A 12,309-nucleotide genomic window follows, 5' to 3' on the forward strand; every position below is an offset into this window, starting at 1 on the left:
AAATTTTTGACCAAGATTAACTATTTGGAGTATAATTTAATGATAGGAAGTGAAAAAGTTTAATTCTGGTGATTTTTGGAGTGTAGGGGCAAAATCGTAATTTTGCCACCCATGGACAAAATTTGAGATTTTGAGAGAATTTTGATCAAATTTGACAAATTGGAGAATGGTATGAGTATAAGGGACGAAAAATATGTCTATGGACAATTTTTCAATTTTTGGGGCAAAAATGTAATTTTTGACTTTTACAGGGGCAAAAGTGTAAATTGCAAAAATTACTCCACCAAGACTTTGGATGAGTCTGAGAATTTTATCTAAGCTATGAATATATGAGACAAGTGTATGGTGAAAATTTGGAAACAAATGGATGAAATTTTAAAAATGGGCCAATGGGAAAGTGACACATGGCATTTTTTAATGAAATAATATTATTTTAATGAAAAGTCAGCCATTTAAACCCAAATTTTGAGTGCTGGCCGGCCATAAGGAAGAAAAACAGAGGAAATAGAGAGGAAAGGAAGAAGAAAAGAAAAACCAAAGAGAAACAAGAAAATTCAAAGAGAAATTCGCGGTTTTCGACCGTTTACGCGTCTAACGGTAAGATTTTTCGATTTTAGCTTGATTTCTACCTTTCCTATGCCTTTATTTCCATTTAGCATGCTTGAGGAGAGAGATCAAAAAGTGATATCAAGGGCTGGACGAAATTCTAGGAGAGAGAAATTGAAATTTTTAGGTTTTGATTTTTAGTTAAATTGATAGTTTTAGTTAGTTAAATGTGTTTAGAAATTAAATTGGGCAAGAAATCAGTAAATTTTCACAATACCCACTCTTGGCTGGATGCTCAATGCTGTACAATGATGATGAATTGATTTTATTCTAAGGAAAATGAAGAGAAATGATGAAAAACGATTAAACGTGATAGAAAAACAAAGTAGAAAATTTACCGAGTTAATGTCCCATTTTTGGCCGAATTTTCCAAGGAAGGGAGTGAGCTGATTTTGTTGTTTTTAGAAGGTTATTGGCTGATATTTAATGGTTAGAAATGTTGGAGAGAGAATGGGATGATTTAGAGCTAAAATGGAGCGCGTTAGCAATTTATCGGGCAAAGTGCCAAAAATAGGTTAATACCGCATTTAAGTCGTTTTAGACTATTGCATTTCATACCATGCATTAGTATAGGATTTAAGTTAATTATATAGTGATTTAGCATCAATGTGATGAATTGTGTAAATTTTTGTAATGTGTCTAGGAGGAGAGCCTTCCGGAAAAGGCAAAGAAGTCGTACCCGACGAGTAGTGATCGGGGCGCTTGAAAGCTTTTATTTTGTACAAACAGTGAGTAAACTTATTATTATTGTAAATTATCTAGAGTTTATTTTAAATGCCCTTTATGTATTTTATGAAATGAGAACGAGATTAAAACGGGATTTTTGATGTTTTAGGAATAAATGTGACAAATAAAAATATATTGTATTGATTATGAAATTGAGTAATTGGAGGCTACAAATTGACTTGAAAAATATATATTTTCCTAGGAATGGCTTATGAGAAATGAGTATATGTGGCTATATTTTGTGAATGCATTGGGAAATTTATGTAAGTTGATTTTACTATGCAGGCTGGATAAATAAATAAAAGCCACGCTATACTGTCGAAATTTTATTAAAATTGGTGGGTTAGTCACTGCAGTGACGGGTTTCCGTGGACTGCCTATTAGAGGGGCACGGTAAACCCAGTTATATAGTTACTCCGGTTGTAGAGGTGAGGAGGGTAACTCCCGGGGTAGTATTAGAGCTCACTTCACGTCGAACCCCCACGTGAATGTGTAACTCGGCCAACGCCAAGGGACGGCTGGTTTTAAAAATAAAAATGTGTTTCACGTGTGAATATTTTAACACCCTTGGCGGACTCGGTTAGATGCCTCGGCCAAGGTATCCCCGATGATTAGTTTTGGCTTGAGCCTTGTTTTAATAAAAGACATAAGCCTTAACAATTGTTTTGGTAAATTACAAATATTTTATGGTTTAAGAAATAAATTGAAAACATTATGAAATGGGTTGAAATTTATTGTTTAAACTTGCCTCCATTTTACTCGCCTTTAGATATTTATGATAATGTCTGTTTACTCATTGGGATTGCAAAATCTCACCCAACTCCTTTCCACCCATTTCAGGTTCAGTATAGACTGTAGATAGCTGATCTCATCGAGGACTACTATTGGATCTGCATTTTCCAAATCGTAGGTTCACAGTCCTCTTTACTTTTGTTTATTCGGGGGCCCTCTTGTTATTGTAAATTAAATTAAATATTTTGGCTTACTGTATTTCAGTATGTATAAATTTATTTAGCTTTTACGCTATAAAAATTATTCACGTATAACTCTATAAAAATTGTTTTATAAGAAAATAGAATATTTCCCTTAATATTTCTTTTATTTTCTTATTATATTCAAATAACCGTAATTTCGTTTTAAATGAAGATTTTAGACTTTTAAACTCATTTTGAATATGAATTATGTATTTTGTACTTGTATAGTACGTTTTAGCTAGTTTTGAAATTTTTGAGAAAAAAATGACCAAAATACCCCTGTGTGGCGAAAATTTTATTTTGATTGTTTTTGATCTAAAATAGTATATATTCTCTAAAAACTCGATATTTAACAATGATTGCTCACAGGAAAGGAAAGAAACCGATATGTAAGCCTTGCGGGGTTCCGGTTGGCATTCTGGATAATGAGTGTCAATCGGGACGTCGCGGCGATTGTCATGGGCCTGAGGGAGGTTCCGGGTCGTGACAATTCGATTGGTATCAGAGCTTTTGGTTTTAAAGATCAAAATTTTTAGTTTTAAAGTTGTTTTAAAAATTTACAATATCAGTGTGGCCCCGGATTAAGTTAAGTTAGGTTAGGTTGAATAGGATGCATGCATCTGCATATAGAGCCTAAGGTTACCTAAACTTGCTCGTATTTTTATAGATTACAATGCCTCCTCGACGCGGACGTCCACCTCTCACTAGATCGGTTGGGAGGGGAAAAGGTCGTTCCCAACGTCATCAGCCAAATACAGTAGAGGAGGAATCAGCTGCATCTACCCTTCGGGCAGCACCTACTGCTGAGCAGGCCGATAGTCCTCCACATCCTCCATCTCCTCAGCCACCTACGGGTATTCCCGCCATGCCTACTGAGGCAGCACAAGCATTGGCAGCTTTCTTTGCAGCAATGGCTGGTCAAGCTCAAACTGGTCAAGTTCCACCTGTAGTGCCTCCAACTACTCCTTTAGTTCCACCACCAGTACAGGATGTATCCATTTCCAAGAAGCTGAAGGAGGCTAGGCAATTGGGTTGTGTATCTTTCACGGGTGAGTTGGATGCCACTGTGGCAAAGGACTGGATTAATCAGGTTTCAGAGACACTCTCTGATATGAGATTAGACGACGACATGAAGCTGATGGTGGCTACGAGATTATTAGAGAAAAGGGCTCGTACTTGGTGGAATTCGGTGAAGTCCCGTTCCGCTACTCCTCAGACATGGTCTGATTTTCTCAGGGAATTCGATGGTCAGTATTTCACTTATTTCCATCAGAAAGAAAAGAAGAGAGAATTTCTGAGTTTGAAACAGGGAAATCTAACTGTAGAGGAGTACGAGACTCGTTTTAACGAGTTGATGTTATATGTGCCGGATCTGGTGAAATCTGAGCAGGATCAGGCCAGCTATTTCGAGGAAGGGCTCCGTAATGAGATTAGAGAGCGAATGACAGTGACTGGTAGGGAGCCACATAAGGAGGTAGTACAGATGGCTTTACGGGCTGAGAAGCTCGCGACTGAGAATAGGAGGATTCGGACTGAGTTTGCAAAAAGGAGGAATCCTGGTATGTCTTCTAGTCATCCAGTAAAAAGAGGCAAGGACTCAACGACTTCAGGGAGCACTACTTCTGTTTCCGTGACATCTCCTCGACCTCCATTTCCACCATCACAGCAGAGACTTTCGAGGTTTAGCAGATCTGCTATGACTGGTTCTGGGAGGAGTTTCGGAGGTTCTGACAGATGCAGAAATTGTGGGAATTATCATAGTGGGCTATGTAGAGAGCCAACAAGATGTTTCCAATGTGGACAAACGGGTCATATTAGGAGTAATTGCCCACGGTTAGGACGAGCCACGATAATTGCATCATCTTCACCAGCTCGCACTGATATACAGAGGAGAGATTCTTCTGGGTTGCCACCGAAACAGGGAGTGGCCATACGGTCCGGTGTGGAGAGTAATACCCCGGCACATCCACCTTCGAGACCACAGACTCGTACCTCGACAAGAGTTTTCGCTGTGACGGAAGATGAGGCACAAGTCCGACCTGGAGCAGTGACAGGTACTATGTCTTTATTTGATAAAGATGCTTATGTTTTGATAGATTCTGGCTCAGATAGGTCTTATATGAGCACCACATTTGCATCAATTGCTGATAGAAACTTGTCACCATTAGAGGAAGAAATTGTAATTCATACCCCTTTAGGAGAAAAGCTAGTTAGAAACAGTTGTTATAGAGACTGTGGGGTAAGGGTAGGCGAGGAAGAATTTAGGGGTGACTTAATTCCTCTAGAGATCCTAGATTTTGATCTAATATTGGGTATGGACTGGTTAACTGCACATCGAGCGAACGTGGATTGTTTCCGAAAGGAAGTTGTTCTTCGAAATTCGGAGGGAGCAGAGATTGTGTTTGTAGGGAAACGTCGAGTATTACCGTCTTGTGTAATCTCGACCATCAAAGCTTCGAAATTAGTGCAAAAAGGGTATCCGGCTTATTTGGCATACGTGATTGATACTTCAAATGGGGAACCTAAGTTAGAGAATGTCCCGATAGTAAGTGAGTTTCCTGATGTATTTCCTGATGATTTACCGGGACTACCTCCTGATCGAGAGCTTGAGTTCCCTATTGATTTACTTCCGGGTACCGCACCTATTTCTATCCCTCCATATAGAATGGCTCCGGCAGAGTTGAAGGAGTTGAAAGTACAATTGCAAGAGTTGGTGGACAAGGGTTTTATACGCCCTAGTATATCTCCATGGGGAGCACCGATTTTATTTGTGAAAAAGAAAGACGGTACACTTCGATTATGTATCGATTACCGACAGCTTAACAGAATGACCATTAAGAACAAGTATCCGTTACCGAGGATTGATGATCTTTTCGATCAATTACAGGGAGCTACAGTGTTTTCCAAGGTTGATCTAAGGTTTGGGTATCATCAGTTGAGGATTAAAGAACAGGATGTACCCAAGACAGCATTCAGGACTCGGTACGGTCATTATGAGTTCTTGGTCATGCCTTTCGGGTTAACTAATGCACCGGCAGCTTTTATGGATCTCATGAATAGGGTGTTCCACCCTTACCTGGACAAGTTTGTTATTGTGTTCATTGATGACATACTGGTTTACTCGAGAGATAATAATGAGCACGCTGCCCACTTGCGTATAGTATTACAAACTTTGAGGGAAAGACAGTTGTATGCAAAGTTTTCGAAGTGTGAGTTTTGGTTACAGGAAGTGGTATTCTTGGGACACGTAGTATCTAGAACTGGAATATATGTTGATCCTAAGAAAGTAGAGGCAATTTTACAATGGGAGCAACCTAAGACAGTGACGGAGATTCGTAGTTTTCTCGGATTAGCCGGTTATTATCGGAGGTTTGTTCAGGGGTTTTCCTTAATAGCAGCTCCTTTGACCCGTCTAACTCGTAAGGGAGTTAAGTTTGTGTGGGATGATGTTTGTGAGAATCGATTTCAGGAGCTAAAGAACCGATTAACCTCCGCTCCCGTTTTAACACTTCCTGTTAATGGTAAGGGATTTGTAGTATATAGTGATGCTTCAAAGTTGGGGTTGGGGTGCGTATTGATGCAGGATGAAAAAGTTGTGGCTTATGCTTCTAGACAGCTAAAGAGGCATGAAGCAAATTACCCTACCCATGATTTAGAGTTAGCAGCAGTGGTGTTTGCTTTAAAAATCTGGAGGCATTACTTGTATGGTGAGCATTGTCGAATATTTACGGATCATAAGAGTTTAAAATATTTGCTCACCCAAAAGGAGCTTAATTTGAGGCAAAGGCGATGGTTGGAGTTGATAAAAGATTATGACTTGGTGATAGACTATCATCCGGGAAAGGCGAACGTTGTAGCTGATGCCTTAAGTCGTAAGTCTTCATCGTCTTTAGCAGCACTTCAGAGTTGTTATTTTTCAGCATTAATAGAGATGAAATCTCTTGGGGTCCAGTTGAGAAATGGTGAGGATGGATCCTTATTGGCAAACTTCATTGTGCGACCTTCGTTACTTAATCAGATCAAGGACATTCAGAGGTCTGATGATGAGTTAAGAAAAGAAATTCAAAAACTGACCGATGGGGGAGTCAGTGAGTTCAGATTTGGAGAGGATAACGTCTTGATGTTTAAAGATCGAGTTTGTGTTCCTGAGGGAAACCAGTTGAGACAGGCGATCATGGAAGAAGCTCATTCATCTGCTTATGCATTACATCCCGGAAGCACCAAGATGTATAGGACTATCAGGGAGAATTATTGGTGGCCGGGTATGAAGCGAGACGTAGCAGAATTCGTAGCAAAGTGTCTCGTATGTCAGCAAGTTAAGGCGGAGCATCAGAGGCCAGCAGGTACACTTCAGTCTTTACCTGTTCCCGAGTGGAAATGGGAGCATGTAACTATGGATTTTGTTTTGGGATTATCGCGGACACAAAGGGGAAAGGATGCGATCTGGGTGATCGTAGATCGGTTGACTAAGTCCGCTCATTTTTTAGCTGTCCATAGTACATACTCTATTGAGAAGCTGGCTCAGCTCTATATAGATGAGATTGTGAGGCTACATGGAGTTCCCGTTTCTATAGTGTCAGATCAAGATCCTCGATTCACTTCTCGATTCTGGCCGAAATTTCAAGAAGCTCTCGGAACCAAATTGAAATTTAGCACTGCTTTTCACCCACAGACGGATGGTCAGTCAGAGAGGACTATCCAGACCTTGGAGGATATGTTACGGGCTTGTGTCATTGACTTTATTGGGAGTTGGGACAAACATTTGCCATTGGTGGAGTTCGCGTATAATAACAGTTTTCAGTCTAGTATTGGGATGGCACCATACGAGGCTTTGTATGGAAGGAAGTGCCGAACTCCGCTCTGTTGGGATGAAGTAGGTGAAAGGAAGTTAGTGGGTGTGGAATTGATCGAGCTAACTAATGACAAGATCAAGATTATACGAGAGAGGCTAAAGGTAGCCCAGGATAGGCAGAAGAGCTATGCAGATAAACGGAGAAAAGACTTGGAGTTTGAGATCGATGATAAAGTTTTTCTTAAGGTTTCTCCTTGGAAAGGTAATAATTTGAATACTTTGAAGTATTAAATCTTATTGATTATACTATCATGATAAATTATGGTGTTTTATTGGATAATGAAAGGTGTGATTCGATTTGCGAAGAGAGGAAAGCTCAACCTGAGATATATTGGACCATTCCGAATCATTGAAAGGATTGGACCAGTGGCTTATCGGTTAGAATTACCTCCAGAGTTAGATCGGATCCACAACGTTTTTCATGTCTCCATGCTTAAGAAATATGTACCAGATCCCTCTCACGTCCTCGAAGCACCTCCAATCGAGTTGCATGACGATTTGAAGTTCGAGGTACAACCTGTGAGTATCTTGGATCGAAAGGATCGAGTACTGAGAAACAAGAGTATTTCAATGGTCAAAGTATTGTGGAAAAATGCTCGAATGGAGGAAATGACATGGGAAGTAGAGCATCAGATGAGGAACCAATACCCGCATCTATTTGTCGAATCTGGTAAGTGAAATTTTGAGGTCAAAATTTTATTTTAAGGGGGGTAGTATTGTAAAACCCGACCCTATAAATACATGTCATGACATACATGCACTGAGTAGCATGTTATTATGCTAGGAAAGCACATAAGAAAAGACGAAACCCGATATCGTACCTAACGGTACACTTGAGTTGATTTAACCTCGAACTAGTTCAAATAGGAATTGTAGGATGAAATTTAATATTTTATAGTTCAGAAATGACTAAAAATGATTGTTCGGAGTTCGAGGGTTCATTTGGGGTAAAATTAGAAATTTTGATATTCAAGGGCAAAATCGTCATTTTGCCACCTAAGATAATAATTTGATCATGGAGTGAAATTTTTGACCAAGATTAACTATTTGGAGTATAATTTAATGATAGGAAGTGAAAAAGTTTAATTCTGGTGATTTTTGGAGTGTAGGGGCAAAATCGTAATTTTGCCACCCATGGACAAAATTTGAGATTTTGAGAGAATTTTGATCAAATTTGACAAATTGGAGAATGGTATGAGTATAAGGGACGAAAAATATGTCTATGGACAATTTTTCAATTTTTGGGGCAAAAATGTAATTTTTGACTTTTACAGGGGCAAAAGTGTAAATTGCAAAAATTACTCCACCAAGACTTTGGATGAGTCTGAGAATTTTATCTAAGCTATGAATATATGAGACAAGTGTATGGTGAAAATTTGGAAACAAATGGATGAAATTTTAAAAATGGGCCAATGGGAAAGTGACACATGGCATTTTTTAATGAAATAATATTATTTTAATGAAAAGTCAGCCATTTAAACCCAAATTTTGAGTGCTGGCCGGCCATAAGGAAGAAAAACAGAGGAAATAGAGAGGAAAGGAAGAAGAAAAGAAAAACCAAAGAGAAACAAGAAAATTCAAAGAGAAATTCGCGGTTTTCGACCGTTTACGCGTCTAACGGTAAGATTTTTCGATTTTAGCTTGATTTCTACCTTTCCTATGCCTTTATTTCCATTTAGCATGCTTGAGGAGAGAGATCAAAAAGTGATATCAAGGGCTGGACGAAATTCTAGGAGAGAGAAATTGAAATTTTTAGGTTTTGATTTTTAGTTAAATTGATAGTTTTAGTTAGTTAAATGTGTTTAGAAATTAAATTGGGCAAGAAATCAGTAAATTTTCACAATACCCACTCTTGGCTGGATGCTCAATGCTGTACAATGATGATGAATTGATTTTATTCTAAGGAAAATGAAGAGAAATGATGAAAAACGATTAAACGTGATAGAAAAACAAAGTAGAAAATTTACCGAGTTAATGTCCCATTTTTGGCCGAATTTTCCAAGGAAGGGAGTGAGCTGATTTTGTTGTTTTTAGAAGGTTATTGGCTGATATTTAATGGTTAGAAATGTTGGAGAGAGAATGGGATGATTTAGAGCTAAAATGGAGCGCGTTAGCAATTTATCGGGCAAAGTGCCAAAAATAGGTTAATACCGCATTTAAGTCGTTTTAGACTATTGCATTTCATACCATGCATTAGTATAGGATTTAAGTTAATTATATAGTGATTTAGCATCAATGTGATGAATTGTGTAAATTTTTGTAATGTGTCTAGGAGGAGAGCCTTCCGGAAAAGGCAAAGAAGTCGTACCCGACGAGTAGTGATCGGGGCGCTTGAAAGCTTTTATTTTGTACAAACAGTGAGTAAACTTATTATTATTGTAAATTATCTAGAGTTTATTTTAAATGCCCTTTATGTATTTTATGAAATGAGAACGAGATTAAAACGGGATTTTTGATGTTTTAGGAATAAATGTGACAAATAAAAATATATTGTATTGATTATGAAATTGAGTAATTGGAGGCTACAAATTGACTTGAAAAATATATATTTTCCTAGGAATGGCTTATGAGAAATGAGTATATGTGGCTATATTTTGTGAATGCATTGGGAAATTTATGTAAGTTGATTTTACTATGCAGGCTGGATAAATAAATAAAAGCCACGCTATACTGTCGAAATTTTATTAAAATTGGTGGGTTAGTCACTGCAGTGACGGGTTTCCGTGGACTGCCTATTAGAGGGGCACGGTAAACCCAGTTATATAGTTACTCCGGTTGTAGAGGTGAGGAGGGTAACTCCCGGGGTAGTATTAGAGCTCACTTCACGTCGAACCCCCACGTGAATGTGTAACTCGGCCAACGCCAAGGGACGGCTGGTTTTAAAAATAAAAATGTGTTTCACGTGTGAATATTTTAACACCCTTGGCGGACTCGGTTAGATGCCTCGGCCAAGGTATCCCCGATGATTAGTTTTGGCTTGAGCCTTGTTTTAATAAAAGACATAAGCCTTAACAATTGTTTTGGTAAATTACAAATATTTTATGGTTTAAGAAATAAATTGAAAACATTATGAAATGGGTTGAAATTTATTGTTTAAACTTGCCTCCATTTTACTCGCCTTTAGATATTTATGATAATGTCTGTTTACTCATTGGGATTGCAAAATCTCACCCAACTCCTTTCCACCCATTTCAGGTTCAGTATAGACTGTAGATAGCTGATCTCATCGAGGACTACTATTGGATCTGCATTTTCCAAATCGTAGGTTCACAGTCCTCTTTACTTTTGTTTATTCGGGGGCCCTCTTGTTATTGTAAATTAAATTAAATATTTTGGCTTACTGTATTTCAGTATGTATAAATTTATTTAGCTTTTACGCTATAAAAATTATTCACGTATAACTCTATAAAAATTGTTTTATAAGAAAATAGAATATTTCCCTTAATATTTCTTTTATTTTCTTATTATATTCAAATAACCGTAATTTCGTTTTAAATGAAGATTTTAGACTTTTAAACTCATTTTGAATATGAATTATGTATTTTGTACTTGTATAGTACGTTTTAGCTAGTTTTGAAATTTTTGAGAAAAAAATGACCAAAATACCCCTGTGTGGCGAAAATTTTATTTTGATTGTTTTTGATCTAAAATAGTATATATTCTCTAAAAACTCGATATTTAACAATGATTGCTCACAGGAAAGGAAAGAAACCGATATGTAAGCCTTGCGGGGTTCCGGTTGGCATTCTGGATAATGAGTGTCAATCGGGACGTCGCGGCGATTGTCATGGGCCTGAGGGAGGTTCCGGGTCGTGACAGTATCTAAAGCCGAGTAAATGGAGACAATTAAAATAAGTCATCATACCGTAATTTCATTACCTTTCAGTTCATTTCAACCAAATAAAATCAATCCATATAAATCGAGTAATCAACTTGGCTTATGAATTTCTTAAAACTTTGGCTCGTGTCAAAACTCATTCTCGGTGATACATTGCGCAGGGCATCTAACCGAGTCCACCAAGGCTTTTAAAATTTTGTATACACTTAAAATATATTTTAGTTTGAGAAAAATACAGTAGTTCCTTGGCGTTGACTGAGTTCCCCTTCACGTGGTGGTTTGGCGTGAAGTGAACCCTAAGCTTTACCCCAGGAGATACCCTACGCGCCTCTCCGTTCGAGGTAATAATATAATGGAGTTTACCGTGCCCCTCTAATAGGCTGGTCCACGGAACCCCCTCTGCAGTAAATAATTAATATGTACTCCACCAATTTAATAAAATTCATTCTAGCATGACATGGCAATTTATCGCAATCTAGCCTCTCAAGGCTGAATACACAATACAAATAATTCTGACACCAAAATCAATTTAGCCATTCATGCTCATATATTGTCATAAGCCATTCAATTTAAAACCATAAATTTACAACACAAGCAGACAGTCTCCAATTACTCTATTTTCAAAACCAGTATTCGATTTTTCAGAAAATTTATAAAATCATTTTATAAAATCACAATTTCTCCTAAAACATAGCAATTTACCATTTAAACCCATTTTCCATAAAATCACACAGTTGTATAAAACTACTCTAGATAATTAAGACGATAATAAGTTTACTCACAGTATTAGGAGTAGAAATACTCCTATCTTCCGCCCTCGGGTGCAATCTCTTACCCAAAACAATTGACTCACCACCTATCCATAATCCATGATACAAAATTCAATAAATTGTGTCAATTTATCATAAATTATTTCAGGCTCTTATCCATACGTATGCACTAGATAGGATTTGAAATGTTTAGACAATCGCTTAATTGCGGTGTCCGACCTAACTCGCCTATACACGGTGTAAAGTCCTAAAATCCCCAATTCGACTCCAATTCCATCCATTTCAATTTCAATTATCCAATTATATCCACAATACCTCAATGACTGTGAATTTCGTCCAATTTATCAGTCCGGACTATAAATTACGCTTTTACCCCTACTGGGTAAAAATTTCAATTTATTGCACCGAAAATTCCCATTTAATTTCCAACCTCATAATTCATCATTTTTCCACCCAATTCTCTTAAAATAAAGTCAACCTCATCCTCACATACCATTGGCCAGATTCGGCCTAGAGAAATTCATGGAGAAGATAAATATTTTT

At 37.7% G+C, this 12,309-nt stretch overlaps 2 long non-coding RNA genes across 2 annotated transcripts; both read left to right on the plus strand.

Annotated features, from left to right (window-relative positions):
- Positions 1-493: 493 nt before the first annotated feature.
- On the plus strand, positions 494-2,389 carry LOC148763536 (uncharacterized). Its single transcript, XR_016025094.1, has 3 exons — positions 494-597; positions 1,250-1,334; positions 2,173-2,389. It is a non-coding gene; the product is annotated as an uncharacterized LOC148763536 (long non-coding RNA).
- A 6,285-nt stretch (positions 2,390-8,674) lies between these two features.
- On the plus strand, positions 8,675-10,570 carry LOC148763537 (uncharacterized). The gene is made up of 3 exons (XR_016025093.1): positions 8,675-8,778; positions 9,431-9,515; positions 10,354-10,570. It is a non-coding gene; the product is annotated as an uncharacterized LOC148763537 (long non-coding RNA).
- The last annotated feature ends 1,739 nt before the right edge of the window (positions 10,571-12,309 follow it).

The sequence above is a fragment of the Theobroma cacao genome, chromosome 3, assembly GCF_053813885.1.
Source record: "Theobroma cacao isolate CCN51 chromosome 3, ASM5381388v1, whole genome shotgun sequence".
NCBI classification, from domain to species: domain Eukaryota; kingdom Viridiplantae; phylum Streptophyta; class Magnoliopsida; order Malvales; family Malvaceae; genus Theobroma; species Theobroma cacao.